The sequence below is a fragment of the Salvelinus namaycush genome, chromosome 42, assembly GCF_016432855.1.
Source record: "Salvelinus namaycush isolate Seneca chromosome 42, SaNama_1.0, whole genome shotgun sequence".
Taxonomy (NCBI): domain Eukaryota; kingdom Metazoa; phylum Chordata; class Actinopteri; order Salmoniformes; family Salmonidae; genus Salvelinus; species Salvelinus namaycush.
In genome coordinates, this window is record NC_052348.1 from 10,927,166 (window position 1) to 10,945,359 (window position 18,194).

Here is an 18,194-nt window from a genome sequence, read left to right on the forward strand (position 1 = left end):
ATTCTTTAACAAAAATATAAAGTAACATACCTAATCCCTTGAGCTGAGAAAAATATGACATATGTAAAGTACATATATTGAAAGGTGGCATTTGAGCATCATAATCCAGAGACAATCATATTGCAGTCTTAGTGGAAGCATACAGAGAGAAATGATGTGGCCCTCACATGACCCGCATCGCTCTGTTGCCCCTGGATACGTAAATACACACCTTCTAAAACACCATCATACATATAGTAAAAACATGCACTCAGACACGCAGGCAGTCTCAAAGACATATTGAGTCTTTACCCATAAATCCCCTGGCTTGCAATAATAAAGGATGTTCCGTTCAGGCTTATCTCAGTCAAAGCTTTTATCCAATCACGGCAAAGAAATACCAGTCTCTCGCGGTATGCTGACACCGACCCTCGCGCAATCGATAAACTTCACAAAGAGCTCAAGCAGTCAAAAATCCCCATGATTGACACTTGACATGTCTATTTGCCTGACATTTCACATTTCCCACTGCAGAATCTACAGAAAAATCAAAGCAGACGAGGGATTGGTGCACAGTAAGCAGCATCTACTCCAAGGAGAAGCAACTTCCTTCCTATCAACAACAAACTGCTTCTACTAATAGTATTCTAATCCTTTCTCCCTGCCTATTCCTATTCTCCCTCCTTGCTCATTGTACTGCCCCAAACCTGTACTCATTGTTATTTCACACTCCCTTTCAGCAGGGCTTAAGCTCGGGGAGTGGATTTTGTTGGACCCTGACTTTGGCATGTTTGAATGTTTTTCCTTGTAGTTCTTCTTCGACGCACGGTGGAGAATCAGAGTAATCCTCCGGGTAATGGGAAGAGCTCTTTTTGAGTCATTCCTCGGTAGCGACGAGGACGAGGCGACAATCTTCTAATAAAGCGTGGGGGGATGAAATACTGTGATGTAAGTAGAGGAGGCCAAAAAAGGAAAACACCACAGCCCTTTGAATTACTGAGAGGGCGAAAAGAGCGGCGGTGACTTGATGTGAGGCTTGGATGGAAGCGGTACGGCAGTGTGGAGGATAGGTCTAGCGTTTGAGCTGGGGAGCCGTTGAACTAGGGGTGTTTTGTAACCAAAATGCTCCGAGTAAACGGCACCATGGCACAAAGCCACAACACAACAGCAAGCTTGACTCATTAAATCTCTTCACACCTCCTGATTCACAGAGGAAGCGTTGCATTATTTGGGCATCTTAGTCAACAAAAAAGAGCTTTAAGCCAAGAAAGTTTTAAGCAGTAAAATCCCAAATAGCAAAGGAGTTGTGGGAGGGATTGGATTTGGTGTCTTAAGGTTAGGCCTCCACAGATGGACAGTCTTTTTAATCCGAAAAACTGTTTGGTCTGACCCAATGATGAGTCAAAGGAACCAAATGTTCCTTGTTACATTTTTTTTGGTGTGTCTATGTATCTATGACAACCACGATCTGCCCGTGCAAAAAACAAGACAAGACAACAAGTGAGGAATGAGCTTGTGTGTGGTGGTGAAGGCAGAGCCAGACGGAGGGAGCTCAGAGAAGAAATCTATTTACTCTGCGGGTAATACCCTCCGGCCTGCTTCCCTCCAATTTAATAAAGCGCTGAAATATACCAGTCCACTCAATTAAAGGAGCTAATGGAGGAGCAAGCTGAAATCATTATATATTTTATCTTCTTAGCAGCCTTGCCAACAACAGCTGAAAAACACTAGAGAACATAGTTTATTTGGGAAGTTAAAGTAGTTTATTTGTCGTTGACACTACAACTTCTGGTTAAGGTGGATGGAAAGAGGGATTAGACAAAATCCAGAACTAACTCCCGTAATATTCTTATTTTAAAAAACCTACAACACTAGAAGATTATTTGGGAAGTTAAAGTTGTCGTGGACACTACACTTTCTGGTTGTGGTGGTTGAAATTAAACCCTCGTTTGAAAAGTCCGTTTTTGATTCACTACGGTTTAAATACACCACGGGAGAGATTGAGTGGGATGGTTTGTGTGGTGATATAGAAGGTAATGAGAGCTGTTTTTTAGCTGTGGATATCTCAGTGGTTAGTGGAGGCTTTACACTGTTTGATCAGGCTGGATTGCTGCTGATAGGCTCAGAGAGAGTGAGAGAGAGAGAGAGAATTAATATCCTTCATCTAATCCTACAGGAGGCTTACCCAACAAGGAGGAAGGAACCAGCCTGCTATGAAGAGATGATCTGATTGAAGGAGGGCAGCATTCAGAGACATCATGCAATTTATTCAAGGGTGCCCTGATAGCCAAATTCAATATTGTAGGATTAATTAATTATATGCAAAGTCAGTGTACAAACAGATAAAACTGAGGGGGGGCTGAGCTGAATATGCAGCATGCACGTTCCTTCTCCTGGCCATAACACAATCCCAATCAAAAAGTAGTCCGTGGCCAAAAGTAGTGCCCTCTAGGGAATAGGGTGCCATTTGGTATGCAGACTATGTAGTCAAGAAACAAGGCCAGTCAGACAAGATGATATTGGTCAGTCAAACCTGCCAGGGACAGAGGGCTAGCACTAAGGAGATGTGATTACTTCAGTGTGGGTTCCTCCAGGAAGGATTGGGTCTGAGTTGAAGGGAGCAGCCAAACTGGATATGATATAGTAAGACTGCAGCGTGGTGGCTGTTATCGATCCCTTAATTAGACAGGGATCTCAGAGGGAATGTGTAGATCAATGAGGCTGAGCTGAGACGGAGGAGGCTGTATGTGTGTGTTCCTGTGTGTGTCTCTGTGTGTGTGTGTGTGTTTGGCCAGCCAGGTGAGTAAAGCAGAGGTCACACCGCTGCAGGTTGAGGTTCTGAGACAGTGGGGCGTGTGTAACCGGGTCAAGCTACTTACTGAGGCTGACTGAGCCTCTCTGGCCTCTGAAGGAGACTGGGAGGCCCAGCCCTGTAAATGACCTGCTACCCACAGTAGGAACCTAATCACTGTAATCAAACTGCAGGACACACAAGCACGCATTGGCCTATGTACATATAGTGTACAAACACACACACAGGCAGGCACACTCACACACACTGTACAAGCCTCGGCTCACACAGCTCATTAACCTTCATACATACTGTTCCTAATGTTATCATACTGAACATGCATAAATTACAGCACTCTGACACAACACTACTCTACCCTCCAGCCAGTTGAGTCTGTACTGCACTCCACACAGCAGATCACTGCTGTTCTACATTGATGTGTACATTATAGACCTTTGGGGAATAGCTTACAAACAAGGCCTTAGCTGATCTATTCATCCGTATACGTAGCACGTTAGGCAAACGAAATAGAGCCATGAATGCCATTGAATTGAAGACCCTGTGTGTGTGTGTGTGTGTCTCTCTCTCTCTCTCTCTCTCTCTTGCTCTCTCTCGTGTGGATGTGTGTGTGTGGTTTCCTATGTATGGCCAATTCCTTGTAGAATTAGACCAGAGCTCAACCCTGACAGTCTGAACATAGCCTCATAATTACCAGACTGATTACCACTGATATCTGTGTAGCCATCATGCATGTAAGCTCGCAAGATCAGGCAGTTTACTAGTCTGAACACTGACTGACCCGACTATAAGCGAATTAAGAAGTAATTCCACTCAAAATACTAATTATCTGATGTGATTAGTTAAATGCTGTTGGAATTAGTGCAACATGCTAATAAAGCCATGTTGTTGAAGCCTTTGGCCTCTCTCTCGGGAAATGAGTTGGAGGTTTTTCTTCTTCAAATATAACATCGTTTCTGTCCTGGGTTAAGCGGTGTAATGTGTGAACACTCTTGTCCAGGGAGAATAGGTTCTTTATGATGGGGTGAATCACACAGACAGATGTGGAAGAATAAACACACACACACAGTACACACACACACACTGTACACACACACACGCACTGTACACACACACAGAGACACACTGTACACACACACACAGACACTGTACACACACACTGTACACACACTCTACACACACTGTACACAGACAAATAGTTAGCAAGACTTTGACACCTCATGTATGTTTGTCATCCCTTAACAGCACAGTAAAGCAACAGAGGATTGTGTGTGTGTGTGTGTGTGTGTGTGTGTGTGTGTGTGTGTGTGGAGACAGTTTGGAAGGGCTCCCAGTCTCCATCAGTCCAAACGATAGGGGAGCTCAGCTCCAACCTCTCTTTACTTAGGCTTTTCCAAATACAATTAATCATACCCCTTCTCTTCTGTAGTGCAGACAGACATACTGTAGCTTCAGTGGCTTAGCTTTAAAAAACCCAGGCATCGATTCAGAGGGCCTCTGTCTGTCGACAAACACTTCGCACATCTCTGACAAGCTCAGCCACACCTCAGTATGTTGACACCTATCTGTTTCTAAGCCACGCTCCCCAATTACTGCCACCTACCCGCCTGCCTGGAGATGTCAATCATCATGTACATTCAAGGGATGAGCTTTTAGATCCAATTAAGGTAGGACCTCCACACAAATACCACATTTATGCAGCTTATAAACAATGTTCGCTCTAAACTGCATGCGTGTGCACGCTGTAGCCCTGAGACTGCCGCGCAGCTGCCATGCAGAAATATCACCCCACAGAGAGAAGCACGAGATAGAACTTCACTCCACTTTCTACAGCAGCGGTCACCAACCGTTCGATCGCAATCCACTGGTCCATCTCCAAGGCATTCCTAGTCAATTGACAAACATTTATGTAATAAACCCAACGATAAAGCCTTACGAATCGTGTACACTAGCACGCGGTGAATTGCAGCGTGCCGCTTAGGCCGCCCAAAGTGGTTCGCTTGTAGGCGTGCTGGCAGCATATGGTTTATAAAAGTGTTGAATACAAAGTGTTGACAGTGCTGAGTAAGAACTTAAACATGAACTCACTCACATAAACAGCAGCTCTTTGCTGTATTAGTTGACAGTCTCTCTCTAGTCATGGTTTTAAGCATTTTGACATCTCACTTTACTGTATCTTTCCTTTATGCCTGCTACGTTACTGCAGACACGGTCATCTGAGCCATCCTATTGGCCAGCGGTAGGCCTATACTGCACTTTAGTTTGTATGAAGGTCTGGCCCACCCAGGGACAAAATTATTTGGGGGGCTCCCGAGTGGTGCAGCGGTCTAAGGCACTACATCTCAGTGCTAGAGGTGTCACTACAGACCCTGGTTTCGAATCCAAGCAGTGTCATAACCGGCTGTGGTTGGGTGTCCCATAGGGCGGCGCACAATTGGCCCAGCGTCATCCAGGTTTGGCCGGGGTAGGCCGTCAATGTAAATAAGAATTTGTTCATAAACTAACTTGCCTTGTTAAATAAAGGTTAAATAATAAATGAAATGGGTAAATAGTTTGATCCATTCTCCATTTCATGAATTTATTCACAGGTAAATAGTAATATGCTGTAAAACGCTCTGGTGACGAACAATCTTTGCTGCTCTGTTTCCAATCGTCCACATGGTTGGGAGGACCTATTCAAGTAAGTAAATACATTTCGAAAATGTAAAAAAAAGATGTATTGTTAGCTAACTAGCTAGCTAGCTAGCTATCTAGCCAACTTTACATACTGTATAGATAGCTAGCTAAGTTAATTAAATATCCCCAGCTACCTAACTTCATATTAGCTAGCTACCTTGATGTATTTATCACTGTAAAAAAACAACTCCAAATACATTTGTAGGTAGCTAGCTAACAGTCACAGAGGACGGTAAAATAAATAAGTGAGAGAGTAGGCTATTCTGGATAGGGCAGGTACTTTTGTGTAGTTCCAGTCCCTAGAAGTGAGGACCGAGATAATAGTAACATAATATTCAGTGCGGTCTAATTCGAGAATAATGAAGTCTGTTTCTTGTGAGGTTTTTTTGACCTCAGATACAGGGAGCAGTGAAAGCCTGTCTGCAGATGAAGAGGTCCCAATGAAGAGAAGTGGTTCTCAGTCCTGGTCCTGGGGAATCAAAGGGGTGCACATTTTTGTTTTTGCCTTAGTACTACACAGCTGATTCAATTGATCAACTCATCATCAAGCTTCAAGTGGTATTTATGTGTTAATTTGTGATGCTATCCTGGATATGATCCTGCTTGTCACGTGCTGCACATGCACATGTGTGTGCACATGCATCTATCTATCCGATGTGATCATGGCTTGTTATAAGGGATATTATACTTTAGTAATCCACAATGACCCGGTGATGTAAAAGTCTAATAATGAAATTATCTTCCATATTCCTACAGATACCTTCAAAACGATTGCCTACAGTTACCGTGTAGGGCACTGCAAGGTTGGATGACCAGGGCCATCTGGGACTACCTCCTGGGAGATTTCAGGTGAGTGAAGGCTACCTGTGTCCTGCATAACTTTATGACGATGGACACGAGGACCAGGAGGGGATCTGCAGCTCGCCCTCGTGCACCAGAGGAGAAGTCTGCTGCTCTGCAGGATGTTTCAAGGATGGGGTCCAACAACGGAGCACGGGAGGCAATCAATGTGCGGGAGATCTTCACCTACTTTTTCGAAGAGGGTTCTGTTCCCTGGCAACACCATAGACTACACTAAGCACAACCAAATGCTCATTCACATTGAAATAAGAGTATTCTTCCATTTACTTAGCTATGTCAACTGCAGTTGTTCAATTCCCACTTTCTCTCCTTTTGCGTTCTACTTCTCAGGTGAGGGTGCTGTTCAGTGAAGGGTGATGTCTGTACAAAAACAAAACAGGCACATTTAAGAGTCACCCATATTGAAAAAATGTAGAACAATTAGACGCCCTATAACCCACACCTACACACTCGTGTATCAATCTGATGGATGGATTGTGTTGGGCAGTAAGCAGGCTCAGGTGTATAACTGTGGCTCCTTCCACCTTCAAAGAATAGGCAAGACACTTCATTATTTATATTTATGTAACTACTCTATATTGTTTGTCTTCGTGTGTCTGTGCATGTTTTTCAGTATAAAGTCAGGGATGCAAACTGGTGAGGGCCCAAAAAGGTGACACTTTTTTTTGGCACTGAAACATGCAAAATAAAATATAAAAGGATAAAAAAATTAATTGAAATAAATATCAGCTTTAAAATGCTAATTTCTAGTAGGTGGATCCCTTCTTGAAATGCAGGTTTTAACTAATTAAACCACAAAGAATATGATATACATGATCAGTCTGTGTGTAATATCAAAAGTGATTAATGTGAACCTAACTCACAGTGCCGACCCGTCATTCAGGGAAAATAAAAAATAAAAAGCATTAAAAAGATATGTATATATCTTTTTAAAAGTTGGCCCTGCATGTTTTGCATGTTATTTTGGCATTAATGTGTGTCACATATCAGTTTGCAAACTGTAAAAAAAAAAAATCATTGAATTAATAAAGCAGCATACAAACTTGGTCTCTTTTTTGCTTTCTTGCGTAAGGCAGCTCCAAAATGCAGGTGTTTCAGCCTGGCTCAGTGCTCTCTGTGGTGGTGGGGCGAGCCAGCAGAAAATAGGAGCATTGCCTGATTGTCTCAGTGTTCTGTCACTCATGGGGACACTACGTCACAGGCCAAGTCCAAGTCCTTAGTAAGGGTAGACATCGAACATTTCAGCCCTGCCATAGAGTTACATTATAAGTGCCCTTCCAAGAAGACTCAAGGTCATTGGGCACAGATAAAATGACATCAAATCACATTATATGTACAGTAGCTTTGATTGGACTGATCATGCCAACATCATACTTTCAAAATCTTAGCTAGCAGTCGTCTTTATGAATCAAGTCGACAATCTAATGGCAAATCCTTTTCAATCCTTGTCATATGAAGATAAATAATTAAGTGAAATTATAGATAAAACGTATCGGTGGTCATCGGACATACCCATTCCACAACAAGTTGGATATTGCTAATTCAACAATGAGTGGTTTGGAAGGAATCAGTGTCTAACTACAAGCATTGCAAAGCAATCATTAGCCTGCTATTCAGTGGAGTGGCTGTGTCCCCCCCCCCCCCCCCCCCCCCAGAGTTCCCACCATAAATCCAGAGAATGCCAGACTTTGATGACAAAATTTGCCCAAAAAGGACCACCACGCCACCTTCCTGTTTAAGTGAGCACGGTGAATCCAAAAATGTCTTGTATGCTGCTGCATAAATTATGTAATATGCCAGGGAGATATGTATACTGTAGCTAAGAAAGTAATACTAAGTGTATGTTGTATAGTAAGCTGGTAGTAGCCCATGTGCCTCACCCTAATAATTTGGTCTATTTTCACCAACGCGGTATTGTAAACATCTCTTGTGGCTGGTGTGTGATTATTAGCAGACTTTATTTTGCACAGTGTTGACAGTGCTACTGATAGTAGTGGTGGTGATTGGCTTGCATGTGCACATTCAGCACATACAACATTCTATAATAGAATTGTGTTATTTGACGTGTCAAATGAAAAGCTTATTTAACGAGATAGTGTTATTTGACGTATCTTTTTTTATCACACAAAGACCCAAACGGCATTCAATGTGCCTCACCCTAATTATTTAGCCTATTTTCACCTCTTAATTTTGACTACTGTTCTAACTTGGTTATTCACATGTAGCCTATAAGCTGTTTTTGAGAAATGTAATCATCGAATACTGTAAGAGCTCTCATTGTCTGCTTATATGCCCCCTTTATTTATCCTACGGTTCTGACTTGGTGTACAGGGAGAACACTGTAAGAATGGCCCATGTTCTGAATTCTGTCGCTGTACATTTCAAAAGTACTAAACAAATAGTTATATTGACTACGTCCGTCGCTCGCTCGCTCATTGATGTCTTAATCAAAATTACGGATTGCCTTTTATCCGCTTGTCGTTCCCTTATGCCATAGTTTGTACATCTCAATTGTCAGTAGAAACCACATTTGTTTAAGCAAGTCAGCCATATCAGCTAAGTTTTTTAAAAGGCAGTAAATGAGGCTGAATGAACTGTTTCGCTGCCAGACAAGGCTCAGCTGATAGCCAGGTGTAACAATGGTGTAACAGTGGTAAGGTGATGGGACTGCTGTTGGGACTCTACTGTTCGGACAGATTTATGTAGGCCCTAACAGTTTGTGGGCACCGTTTGTCACCGTTATAGTGCAATTCCTGTATTGTTTAGTGTTGTGTAGTGGCTTTGTTGGCATGCATCACACTTTTTTTAGTTTGCCCCACCAAGATTTACATGCTAAAATCGCCACTGAACTCACAGCTAAAAAATATTAGGAAAGCAATCCAATGTTATTTGTTGCCTAGACTTTACTGCAAATGACACTCAAGTCCAGAGAAAAAAACAATACATTAATATTGCAGTTAGCCATGTCAGCCTTTATAATAGAATGCTTGTGACCACACACATTTAAATATTGCACTTGGGGGAAAAAGATCTTAAAGTAGAATTAGAATAAAACAAACAGGCATTCTATTTTTGCTCTGTTATATTGGCCACTGTAGTAGACCGATGAAGTGCACAAGGCTATGTGTGCAAAAATAACATTCACTGAGTAAAAACAAAAATTATCCACCCTCCCCTGTATATTTTTATATTATACCTTTATTTAACTAGGCAAGTCAGTTAAGAACCAATTCTTATTTTCAATGACGGCCTTGTTCAGGGGTAGAACGATAGATTTGTACTTTGTCATCTCGGGGATTTGAACTGGCAACCTTTCGGTTACAAACTCAACGCTCTAACCACTAGGCTACCCTACCGCTCATATCAAGTTCAACACAACAAAAGCAATAGCTTTGAGCTACACTGCACGTTATTACATTTTACACGTTATGCCTGTGGACATCTGTTCTACAATGTGCCAGCAGCAGAGCATGAAACCCTTTGTTGGCATAATTGATCTCTTTCAGGCAGGGAGTACACCTGGCATACCCCTTTAAATCTACCGTATTGAAAAAGTGAGAAAGAGGAAAAGTGTGTGGTGTTCCTTTCACCTCTATAATGGCATCCAGCTTAAGCCAGGCCCAGCACCAGCTTCAATTCATCCCTGAATCCACTTGTTTAACAAGCAACACCTCCTTTTCACCTAATTCTCTCATTTTGAAAATTAACCACGTAACGTTAATGTATAGGGAAAACATCAGTTCATAGATAGCAATGTTAGTTAGTTCGCTAGCTAACAGAGAATTCAATCCAGCTAGCAAGAGATACTTAACAATGCTAACAATTCTTGTTCCACCACACTTGCTCCCTCACCTCAAACTTTCCAAATGCCAGTTGTTTTTCGGTTACAGCTCATGAAGTACGCTTCATCACCTTCTCACCCCGGTAATCAGGCTTCTCATCTACCACGTCGTTATCGTTCAGTGGATGCGCTGATGCTGTAACTAGCAAGTTGGTTGTCTCTTCTCTTTAGTCGTGTGCTGCATTCTGTTGTTGTGTGAACGATTGGCTGAGCCTTGGATACATGCATCCCTGATAAAGTACTCTGCAGCCACTTAGTGTGGACACCAGGTGAGACCACACGCACAGATTCCTGTTGAACACTATCTTTAACTACATTATTTTCTCAATAACTACCTTAATTTCTCTCCTCCCTTCTCCCTAAATCCTCTAGGTTATCAAATCAAATGTTATTGGTCACATACACTGTTTTAGAAGATGTTATTCTCTCATATATATATATACAGTATATATATATATATATATATGAAATGAGTGAAGCAGTATGTAAACATTATAAAAGTGACTAGTGTTCCATTATTAAAGTGGCCAGTGATTCCATGTCTTTGTATATAGGGCTGCAGGCTCTATGGTGCAGGGTTGAGTAACCGGGTGCTAGCCGGCTAGTGATGGCTATTTAACAGTCTGATGGCATTGAGATAGAAGCTGTTTTTCAGTCTCTCGATCCCAGCTTTGATGCACCTGCCTGACTTCGCCTTCTGGATGATAGCGTGGTGAACAGGCCGTGGCTCGCAAAAACTATGTATTTCAGCTATGTCGGTGAACCCCCCCCCCCCCCCCCCCCCGCATCTGAACTGGCTGACACATAGAGGGCATGACCGTCGGGTCAACAGGAAGTATTATTAAAGTGATTTATTATTCATTGAGATACAGATAGAGATGTAGTTGTCCCAGAGTTAATGATCCAAGGTCAGTTTTGCATTTCACCTACTGATGATTATGCTGACTGACAATGTTTGAATAAAAAGAAAACAAGGCTTAATCTTTCCTTCCATTTGTCTCTCGTCTGCAGATATGTTTTGATGTGAGAGAGGATGCCAACCTCCAGTCCCGTCATCGCCATCTCACCCGCTATTAAGATAACCTTCGGGCCAACTGGGGTTCCAAGGCTGTTAGAGAGACACTATTATGTAATTGTGATGAACTGAGAGAATATTAGGGTAGCACTGTGATTCATTAATCATATGCTGTCTTCCCTGCTCCTCTGTTCTTACCTCTTTCCCTTTCTGTGTTTTACACTCTCTCACACCTCTCTACCTACCTCGCCTTTCTTCCTCTGTTTTTATCCACACCAGATGTGCATTGAAGTACAGATTGAACTTGTATTTATAATATCATATTACAATTATAATATTTATAATGCATGTATTATGTATTTATAACACTTGGATAATGAACTTCTTTCAATGAAGCGTTTCACATTCTCTACTGGTTGAAATTAAGTCTCTCATTTGATGAAATACTACACCTATCCTGTGTCCTCAATGCAGATGAAGGGCATTAGATATTGAGATGAACCGGTTTTAGAGTATTTACATGATGCATAGGAAGTATAGTGTACGATGTTTTAAATTCTGTTTCTGTATATATGTATTACAAATCAGCCTTTAATTACTTAAATCATGTTTCTAGTCTTTTGCATAGTTACAATGTGTAACCAGGTCGCAGCTATAAATGAGAACGTGTTCTCAACTGGCCTACCTGGTTAAATAAAGGTTAAATAAAAAAATAAGAAAATAAAGAAAAACCATTGATGTCCCAGGACCAGGACTGGTAAACACTGTTGACGTGTATAATTGTAATACATATATGCAGACACAGCATCATTCAAAGAATGGAGTTTGATACTCCTCGTATTGGATATGACTTAAAAGAATGTCTCACAGACATTCATACCTGAACTGCACCTTTATTTGCCAAGGTAGAGTAAATGATCAGTGAATACAACAGGCTATGATGGCTGAGGTTCATAGCTAGGTTCTGAACTAATATTTATACCAAATGTTTTAGGGTCCACACATAGATCGGCAACATAGCTAGTTACACATCCATAAGCATACTGGTATTTTTATCCTCCACTACACAATAAGCAGAAAATAGTTAGCTAGCTACGTTACTTCAGCTGCATTGCATGGGAAATATCAGCAAGGCAAGCTTACAAAATTATACATTCAATTTGCAGTAAATTCTTTAGCTAGCTAGATTCTTTACATCCACTGTTTCACAAGACGACAACCTGGTTTGCTGGTTTTCTCAGGAGTCCCTAAAACATTAAACAACACAATTACAATTTCATACTCATGTCACAACACATTAGCCAGCTAGCTCGCTGGCTAATGTTAGCTAGTCAGCTAGCTTGCTAAATAGCAATTTTCTTCAATTAACTTTATGACAAAAAAAATGTATAATTGTTTGTCTCTACATTAACTAACATATTCTTCTCAACAGTACATTTTTTGTATGACCCGTTATGACGTTATAATTACTTACATTTGCTTCCATCCTTTTGTCAACGAATACAGCAAAGAGCTGCTGTTTATATGAGTGAGTTCATGTTTAAGTTCTTACTCAGCACTGTCAACACTTTGTATTCAACACTTTTATAAACCATAAAATGCGCGTTCTTCCTAATACCACTCAGCGCTACAACAAGTAGTGCAGCAGTAATGAATGAGTAGGAAAGTGTATCTATAGTCTTGTGTTGTTGTTATTATTACTGGCTTGGGTCTTTTTCAATAGAGAAATATTTCACTTTCTCTGTTCATAAGAGTAACAACATGGATTTGTGCATGAGGCAGAAATAATGCGGTGCGACTCGAGCTTCCCCATCAGCTGGAAGACGGTGTCCCTTTTTGGTCGGTGTCAGTGGAGGAACGGGAGAGCCGAGGGATGTTGAGAAGCAGACCCTCAGACCATTAGATACAGACACCATCAGCCCAGAGAAATAAAAATAAAAAGCGAATTATTTAAATGTATGCTCACTCAGCTGTGCCTCACAAGTAATACAACAATGGATCTATTACCAGTGTGATCATATAGCCTCAAATTTTGAAATATAATTTTAAAAAATGGCCTGAACAACAATGCATTGGCAGGGTAATTCAAGCAAAGCCAATATGCAGTGATAATGTATTGGGCATATAGCTTATTGCACAATTCCTCATTGCTACAGTATTGTTTTTAATTGGTTAATGTTGCATATGCTTACGGTTTGTAAAATAAAATCTGAGTGGTAGATCTCGGCTTGCATTTTGACTCAGAATGTGATCTTGACTCAGAAAAGGATGGTGACCACTGTTCTAGAGCTTTCCCTGTTAACACTATCAACGTTTCCCTTTACAACGCAATATTAGCCAAAACAAACTATGATCAAATAACCACAGTAGCCTACTTGACCACTGTTAAAACTGCAACTTAAAGCGGGTACAGCCTCAGTGTTCACAGTAAACACACGCTGGAAGTTGCACAGAATTTTCACAACATTCAAGTTTGCGCTCAGCAAATATTAGAGGGAACATTGCTTATAAACACACACACACACACGAACAAACGCATGCAAAACACACCCACGCACACACCCACACACTGTTTAGGGAAACTTCAGCCAAACCACAGTTATTACTCTACCTCCCATATCATTTCCATCAATAAAAATCACACAATCTATTCAGAGCCAAGAAGAAAATAGAAAAAGCATCAACAGAGATTGCCATCTGCAGCACAAAAAAGCCCCTCCACTGGCCAGCACAGTTTAAGCTCTCCACTGGCCAGCACAGTTTAAGCTCTCCACTGGCCAGCACAGTTTAAGCTCTCCACTGGCCAGCACAGTTTAAGCTCTCCACTGGCCAGCACAGTTTAAGCTCTCCACTGGCCAGCACGGTTTAAGCTCTCCACTGGCCAGCACAGTTTAAGCTCTCCACTGGCCAGCACGGTTTAAGCTCTCCACTGGCCAGCACGGTTTAAGCTCTCCACTGGCCAGCACAGTTTAAGCTCTCCACTGGCCAGCACGGTTTAAGCTCTCTACTGGCCAGCACGGTTTAAGCTCTCCACTGGCCAGCACGGTTTAAGCTCTCCACTGGCCAGCACAGTTTAAGCTCTCCACTGGCCAGCACAGTTTAAGCTATCCACTAGCTAGCACAGTCCAAGCTATCCACTGGCCAGCACAGTTTAAGCTCTCCACTGGCCAGCACGGTTTAAGCTCTCCACTGGCCAGCACGGTTTAAGCTCTCCACTGGCCAGCAGTTTAAGCTCTCCACTGGCCAGCACGGTTTAAGCTCTCCACTGGCCAGCAGTTTAAGCTCTCCACTGGCCAGCACAGTTTAAGCTATCCACTAGCTAGCACAGTCCAAGCTATCCACTAGCTAGCACAATTTAAGCTCACCACTGGCCAGCACAGTCCAAGCTCTCCACTGGCCAGCACAGTTTAAGCTCTCCACTGGCCAGCACAGTCCAAGCTCTCCACTGGCCAGCATAGTTTAAGCTCGCCACTGGCCAGCACAGTCCACGCTCTCCACTGGCCAGCACAGTCCAAGCTCTCCACTGGCCAGCACAGTCCAAGCTCTCCACTGGCCAGCACAGTCCAAGCTCTCCACTGGCCAGCACAGTCCAAGCTCTCCACTGGGGAAAATGGAATAATGGATGCCTTAACCTCCTTATGGCCAATTATAGATGGCTTTATTAAAGGGATACTTCAGGATTTTGGCAATGAAGCCCTTTATCTATACTTCCCCAGAGTCAGATGAACTTGTGAATATTTTTATGTCTCCCCGTGCATCCCTTTAAGCAGTTCAATTCATGGAAATGGAAGGGGGGAGTATTAGAGATGTGTATAGAGGGGGAGTTGTGTGTGTGCGAGTGTGTAGGGGGGAGTCATTTGCAATGCACTTCCATGCAGCCAAGGTCAGAGACTGCCAGCGGGCAAGGGGGAGTCAGCTGAGAATATAGGCCCAATGTGTGTGTGCTATCCAGCGATACAGCTCCTTGCTCTCTCTGCATAGGTACCCCCCTCCCGTCATTTATATATTTCTCTTTATATAATCCCCTCGCCTTGAGGCCGCCATGTGCAGATTGTGCGTGTGTCTGTCTGTGTGTGTGTATATGTGTGTGTGTGTGTGTGTGTGTGTGTGTGTGTGTGTGTGTGTGTGTGTGTGTGTGTGTGTGTGTGTGTGTTCAAGGCACAGTAGTAGGAGACGGCAAGGGCACACAGTCACTGTGTCTCTGTATGGTGATTATATTATGATTAAAATGGATGTACTGTACATATCCATTACTCAATGCCCTCCGCCTCCACAGACTGCATATTATACAGAACAATAGGACCCCAGTATATGGAGTCAGCTATAATGATATAATAGAATGTAGTGATGGCTGCAGTGTCTGTAATATATGAATGAGAGTTTATTGTATTGTACTAATTGACGCTTCGCTAAGCCCCACCCCCAGGGGTGAAAGTAGATGTAATGTCTTACCTGTACGTGCGCGCACACATTTTGTTGTACTACAAAATGACAGGGTAGCCTACTCTGCTGACCCTGACAAAAAGATCAATAAAAACGATGTTGTCTGATCCATCTAATAGGCCTACGAAAAGGAGAGACACAAATACAATATGATGTCCATCTAACCTGGAGGAGGAAATGATTGTCCAAAAACAAACAAAAGTGGCACTGACCCAATGGCAGACAGTGAATATGCAGACTCAACTTCACTGACAGTCGCAACTCAACAATCATCTATTTCGTATTCGCAGCGAGCGCTGGCCAAATTGCAAGCCCTTCCGACTGTAGGCTATGCATTTTAAAACAATCCGCAGCTATTTTTTTTATAAAGCTAATTATCCTCTGTGGCCAAATCATGCTTTATGTTCTAGTAGCCTATATTGAATGATTTGATTTATTTATGTATAGACAGGAGTTAGCTAATTAGACTATATCATTTTGTCAATTTAATTCAATTTACTTTAGGGAAAGCTTCCCCTAGCCTTATGGACACGCCGCCTATGCGTTTTAATGTGGCATAAACACAACCAGTCGTGAAGTTTTCATCTGATTGTCAAACAATCACTTAACAAAGGCGCTCCTGTTGGCTACCCACGCACATTCGTCCACTCAGAAACTCATTTCAGCATCCAAACCCCAACAGTGCACTGTGCATCCGCAATTTCATGAATGCAGAGAGGCATCTGTTACAAAACACCTACGTGTATTGTGATGACATTCTGCAATTGTCATTAGGCTCACACTTGTAGCCTGAACTGATGCATGTCCACGCCACTCATCTCCGCCTTGACTGCGAGCGTCTTGGCCACCCATCTCCGCCTTGACAAAATGTAAGTGTTCTCCTCAAACCACAACGCCATTTAGATTGCATAACACCTGTTTTCCAGTCAATTCGCTAATTTATTATGCAGCTGATATGCAGTAATGTAAAAAAAAGTCTGTAATAGCCTATAGGCTTACGTTTTACCGGCATGGCTTACCCCCACTAATTATTTAAACGGGATGCCGTACCGGACCGTTTTACTTTCCCCTCTGTCCACCCCCCTTGGTTACTGTTGCAATCTTGGACATTTTCCTGGGAAACCCAATTCCCCCAATTACCACTGGCGAAATCCCCCCACAATGATAACAAACTTTAATACACAATGAAATTAAACACAGACTACCCTTTGGTAATCAGGAAACTCTAGGGTATGATGTGGTGGACTGTCAACTGCTTCTCATGAACCTGCTAAAATTATGTTTGTAGTGTAGCTAGCGACTGATTGGCTCTGAATTCAATGTGAGCATGTAGTCAAATCTACAATCAATTTGGAGCAAACTAGTGCTCTGAAATCGTATCCTGATTTCGACCTCAGATTGGAGTTAATATGGCTAACTTAGATTAACATACATTTCGAGAAAACAAGTTATATTAAGTGGTTAGCTAGGTAGCGTTAGCAATGTTTGGTGGTCAATGAGGTGGCTAGCTAGCTAGCGTTAGCAATGTTTGGTGTTCAATGAGACTGAGAGCTAGCTAACCCCCTGAACTATCAAACAATGTAACAAAAGTATAATTTTGGATTTAAAAAATGCACGCTCTGCATTTCAAAATCACAGTAGCAAGTACTCCTGATGCACTGCTTAATTATTAAGCCGTTTAAAATATATATTTGAATATATATTTTGTTTTCCCACTGCCCACTGGCTTTTATTCATTTCAAACATGAGCTTGTCCGAGTGTATCATACTCAACCATACTGCTATCCATTGGAGCACTGTGATTGGTTGCCCAAAATCCTGGGGAGGGGCTTAGCGAAGGTTAAATTGAGTCGACTATGGTGATACAGTATGTATGTAAAGGATATTATGATTATAGTGTTGTTGCTGGTAGGCCAGTAGGTGGCGATATGACATCAGATATAGACAGAGAAATAGGTCAGAGTGTAGGTCATGTCATGGTCAGAGTGTAGGTCATGTCATGATCTGAATGTGAAGGGAAGTGTGTGTGCGTGTGTGTATTTGTCGGGGTGTGTGTGTGGGGGGGTGTAGTGTCATTTAACAAGATTAATGCCCATTGAACAGCGTTGTGACAAAGTTAAATTATGAGGTTTAATTTAGTTCTGATGTGCTAGGACAGATCGACACACACGCACGCACGCACGCACAGAGCATGAAAAAAAAGAAGCAAAATGTGCCTTCTCAATGGATCAGTCATTTCACAATGAGCTTTGTTCCAGATAGAGGAACTGCTTTCATCTGATAACCAGGCAGGCTGGCAGGCAGGCAGGCAGGGGGGAGGCAGGCAGGAAGGAAGGCAGAAATGGATGGAGGGAAGGAAGGCAGGCAGGCAGGAAGGCAGGGATGGAGGCAGGAAGGCAGACGGGGGCAGGCAGGCCCGCAGCCGTATGTGGCGTCACCAGTAGAAAGGCAGGAGGGATTTATTGAAAGCCTGTGGAATCCTGTATCTCCTCTGCACCTAGCAGTAGAGGCATTACCAGTCCATCACATCTTTGTCTCTTCCTTCTCTTTCTCTCTCTCTCTTCTGGAAT

The 18,194-nt window shown here is 42.4% G+C and overlaps 1 protein-coding gene across 1 annotated transcript in view; it reads right to left on the reverse strand.

Moving 5' to 3' along the window:
- Positions 1 to 18,194, reverse strand: part of LOC120034739 (polypeptide N-acetylgalactosaminyltransferase-like 6) — a 250,166-nt gene that overhangs the window by 20,219 nt on the left and 211,753 nt on the right. The gene's annotated exons all lie outside the window — the stretch shown is intronic.